Here is a 5,401-nt window from a genome sequence, read left to right on the forward strand (position 1 = left end):
ATACATTTCTTCTACCATGGAATTTATGGCTAGGAAACTTTCTATGAATTAAGGGTCTGGCCCCATAGAACCTTCCTCTGACATTGTCTTTCAAGGATAGACTCTCCTAATTTCAGGATTAGTTTTGACCAACTCTCCTCCTAATTTGAGCTTTGATCTAGTGAGCATTCACAACTAAACCAACACAAGCTTGTCTAACCTTACAGCCTAAAGCTCTGATACCACTTGATCTGATAATCACCCTATGAGTGACCTCAATTAATTAATTAATGAATGAAGGTATTACAGACTCATGTGCTGGTGTGTGTCTATGTTATTTTAGGCAACGGATCGTTCAACTTGCAAAATACATAGACACTGAAAATGGAAAATAGCAAGAGAAGCACAGTAAGCAAATACAAGAACACAACAATTAATAAGGAGTTCACCCTAGTCTCTAGGGCTATGTCTTCGGTCCAGCTTTCATTGGTGGCCTTCTTTTATTATGTCTTTCAAGCAGAGAATTACAATGAGAAGCTCAATCTGAGTCTCCTGAAACAGAATTGCTTAGCAGGGTGGTTCTTGGATTGCCTAAGCCACTAGAGTGCACAAAATCTTTGCCTTACCAGCTCTTGACCTTTCTGGTCTTTATGGGAGGAGCCCAATGTGGTGCTCAGTTCCTGACAGATCCTCTCAGGGATTTCTCGATACTGCCTTATGCTACAGGTCAGCTCAACTCTCTATCTTTCTGCTCTTTGCTTCACTGTCTCTTCCTTTCTCTGTTTGCATTCTCTTCTTCTCTTCTCCATCTTCGGTGTCCTCTATTCTTTGTCTCTGTTCATGGCTTTAAAGCCATTCGATCTCATGATTGTTCGATTCCCCTTCCACTTGCGTCGAATCGCCTGCTGCTGCTTCGCTTGGAGTTCCTTGTCTTTGCATCATGGTCATCGGCTCATAGGGAGTGGCCACTTGTCCTTTCGCGAACTGTGCCAGCTCATTCACGTCGGTTCGGTTCTTCGGTTACGTCGAGAAATGACTCATTTGCCACCTCAGTAGTCAAATCGGACCTCAAATCCTTATAGATCGCGGCCTAATCCCCTGTCAAATCCGGTTTCCCCATCAGGTGCGATCTCAGCCGTTAGATCTATAGCCCCTAGATCCGACGTCATTCGCTCATTTTGTGTGGTTGACTTGCTCGACTGTTAGCATGCAATGAGTGGCAGTTTTCTCTCTCCTCTGCCTGCTATGTGTCGGGCGTTGAGTGGAATGGCTCATTTTTCTCCAAATCTGCTTACCGCCCAAGGGTGCCCCCGATATATACCGCCGATTTTGGAGCGTGGGTCCCGCCTTTAGCCTTTAGCGCTTTTCCCCACGATTTTCCCGGCTTCCATGTGACCGAGTGCTTCGGGGATTTCCTTCTCGAGGGGTTTTTCCCAGCGATGAGTGATTAGTATTAAGCGCTAATCGCACATCAGAAACAACCTCCTTTTCCCGATCCAAGCTTCCCAGGTGCCAGTTTGGCCTCCTGCGCAGTCTCTATGGGCCTCGGTTAGCGTGCTTTGACCAAGGTCCTCGTTGTTCCTCACTGGTTGCCAACTGCCACTGTTCAGAGGTCTTCCTGATTGCTCTGTGCTCTCGAATTCAAAGTTTCGTCCTGATTTGATACAGTCATGGCATCTTAATTATTTTTCATGGATCCAATTCGGATCACAAGCAAAGATGCATCACAAATTGGAAAGCAAGTTAGATAAGAACCCAAAGTGATGGTTAAACCAACAACACATTTAAGTAAGATTCATATATACTTATACAGAATAAGTCCATACATGCATGCGTAAGAAAACAGATACATATATCATTTAGAGTAAACAAGATAGCTAGAATACAATATGACATATGCATGAAATGTGTTGGCTTTGTTATATTAAGAAGTGTAAGTTCCAGTCATACAATACATCCATGTCCAACCACTAGTTCCGATAGCAGAACGTTATAGTCACAACTGCGTGCTCCTCCAAAGAGATATACTAGCTCTTCACAGTGGAGAAGCCAAGGCTCATTACAATATTGTCCAAGCTCTCTCTAAGATACTCTTATCGGAATCTTGGCTGACCAAAATCCTTTACAATGAGTTATGAGGTTCTATTTATAGAAAAGGGTGGGGTGACCCTTGACATTCCCCTTTGTGACCATTCGTCTATCCTCATGACTCTTCAACTACTCTATGACTGTTACATTCAACTATCAACACTTGAACTTCCACTTGACAAGACATTACATACAATCTGCACATGTACCCATGTGAGAAAAAATGGCTTGAGCAAGCCATGCAAGACATCACTAACACTCGGACCATTGTGGTGAGACCAACTCTTTGACATCCTTGTGATGGTTGATGGTGGCGAACTAATGCCAAGCTTGGTCGTTCGTGATGGTGTCCGTGCGCTCAATGGTGACATCCTGCTGAAAGTGAACTCTTGCCTCCGTTGCATCTGGGTACGATAATATGGCCCATCTATCCAACTCGTTTGATAGCATGCACATAATCGTCTTGAGTGTGGCTATACCAACAACATACTGATGCATAATGTTTGTGCTGAGCTCCAAGTGTGTGCTGGTGACCATGCACATCAACTTGTCGAAGTACATGTTCAACTCCAGTCAGACTTGCTTCTTGTCTTTGCCTCGATGAGTGTGCCATATGGGTGGGATTGCATTCGTGCACATAATGACATGCATGTTGCTGAATTACCTTGCATGTAATCAACAACGCTACCCACCTTGTCTACTCCGTGCCAGGTGCTGGGATGGATCTATAACTTGTGTGGGTGCAATTTCATCTGTCTATGCATGTTGTGCCCCCTGTTGTACCTGTTCCTGATGCAACTCATTCTCTCGTATGTGCAACTCTTGTTTTTCCTTGAATTGCCGCTTCAACACATGCAACTCCTGTTCTTCCTTGAGTTTTCGCTTCAACACATGAAACTCCTTCTTTGTTTCTCTCTCTTCCTTCACACAATCTTCATCTTGTTGTGCCATCACCTCATAGCCTCAATATCCAAAGCTTCTTTCATCATGAGTGGATCTACTTTGAGCTTGCAGCTTTGCTTCGCCTCTATGCTATCAACAACCTTCCTCTTGCACTCACCGCATGCCAGTGAGATTCCTTTTGTTGCTGGTGATGGTGTTGCTCACTGTGATGCTACTTCCATATTATCTTGATGTCCTTGTCTATGAAGAACTTGATGTCTTCATAAGTAGGCAAGGTCATAGACACTTTCTTGGCTGCAACCCCCATTATGCTCTCGATGGTGTCCTTTGACTCTACTCTCCTGAAGGCCATTGTACTTGTGCTATTGAGAGATAGACAAACACTTGTGATACCTGTAGACATAGCAACACTCATGGAAAGTAATCTGTCAATCGAAAACCAAAACAAACTTGAGGATTGACTTGCATAATACATGTGTGATTGATTGTGAAGGTTGCACAATTTCTACCGGGAGGTCGTGAGACCCACTGCCAAAACTTCACAAGGCACAGTCCAGGCTGTTAGGAGGCTGACTGACTACTGGAACTGTGCAATGCATAGTCTATCTTGGTCTGCTGAGGACTAGAACTGTGCAATGCGCAATTTCAGTCAGCAGTGACATTCAACCAGCAAAATGCATTGCGCAGTTTTTGGGGCCAGCAGTGCACTGCCTCCAAGAATTATGCAATGCAAGCTTGGAGGTCAGTGCTGGGCTAGACTTGCACAATTAATGGAGGGAAGGCAGAGACTTCACTTTTGAAAATGCGCAGTGCTAGCCGAGCAAGGCATGGTCCGGGCCAAGGCAGCCTATAGCGACCGACAGGCAACTGAAAAGATGAGAAGTCTGAATGCATGATGAGATGAGTGCAAAAAAGAGTGAATGATCATACATGCAAACAACAAGTGTAGGATTCAAAAAATAGGAAAACATGCATGTGTGTGAAGCGAGTCGCCGCAATGATGACTGTTCGCACAAAACAAGTGCCATGCATGCGACAACAGTGAGATGCGAACGAAATTTGAAATGGTGCTTCTACAATCTAACATGCATCAAAATGACAACAAGCATTCACTGAAATCAAGCAAGCATCAGTCACATGAAGCGAAACACAAAAAGTGACAGAAACGCAGTGCGAGACATGAAAAGCGTGCTTAGCTCGAAATAACTGAGTTGGATGTGTCGACGACTCCTAAATGCAATGTGGGATGTCAGAGATGCAAGGTTGATGTGAGGAATGAGCTCTGCAGCGTCTGGTTGATGATTTTTGATAAAATCGAGGTTGTGACCTGCATGCCAAAAATCTAGGAAAAGCTAGACTTGGCAGGAGGTTTCTAAAATGATCCTTGCATGCAACCTCCAACTACTAAAAATAGATCCCTAAATCAAGGGATGCCTTTGCATGCTGCCTTGGGAGAAGTAGTCCATGCATGAAAATAATTTTTTGTCAGTCTTGGAGGGAACGGGTCAACTTGAAGGCACATGCATCGGTCTGCGAACCTAGGATGAAAATCTGCGCAGTTTCTGGGCTGATCAGAGAGGGCTGTCCCAGAGGGATTGCACAATTTTTGAGAGGAACAAGTGACTGACTCCCAGGATTATGCAATTTCTGGGCTGAGCAACTGTCTTGGGTAAAACCTCACAATTTTCTCAGGGAAGCCTATCTCACTGTATCTCGCAATTTCTGAGCTGAGCAGCTGTCCTCGGTTAGAACTCACAATTTTCTCAAGGAAGCCTGTCTAACTGTTTCACACAATTTCTGAGCCCAGTAGGCTACTTGGCTGGATTTGTGCAATTTCTGCTAGCTACTAGGTTGGTTGTCCTAGAGGGATTGCACAATTTCTGGGAGCAATAGGTGATTGCTGCCCAAAATTGTGCAATTTTTGGGCTGAGCAGCTGTCTTGGGATGAAGTGTGCAATTTTTGAGAGGAATACTTTTAGGAAGAATTGCACAATTTTGGAGCCCAGTTGGGTGTCCAACTGGATTTGCACAATTTCTGGAGGGAAGGCTGGTTCCCCTCTAGAATTGCGTAATTCCCAGAGGGAGCTGCTTAACCAAAAATTGACACTAAGTCTGGAAAGTAGCCTATGAAGGGGGTGGAACAAACTTGCATGCACAGGCTGACAAGACTCTACGAAATAGCTAAAGCTGAAGTGCTTGATAGTGTAAGACACACTGCTGAGGATAGTCAGTAGGGAGGCTCCAAAATGAAGTTAAGGCAAAATTTTGGAGGGTGGTTGAAGCCGCTACAAAACTTGGCAACACGCTGGTACAACTCCAGCTCTCTTAATGGACCTTGTTCATGAAAAAATGGTCGAACACCTATGTAAGTATTGTTCAGTTCTATGGTCATCTTTGTTTCCACACTTGCTTGATTGTAAGATGTAGCATC

The sequence above is a fragment of the Pinus tabuliformis genome, chromosome X, assembly GCF_031772625.1.
Source record: "Pinus tabuliformis cultivar Carrire ecotype Pingquan chromosome X, CPIR1, whole genome shotgun sequence".
NCBI lineage: Eukaryota > Viridiplantae > Streptophyta > Pinopsida > Pinales > Pinaceae > Pinus > Pinus tabuliformis.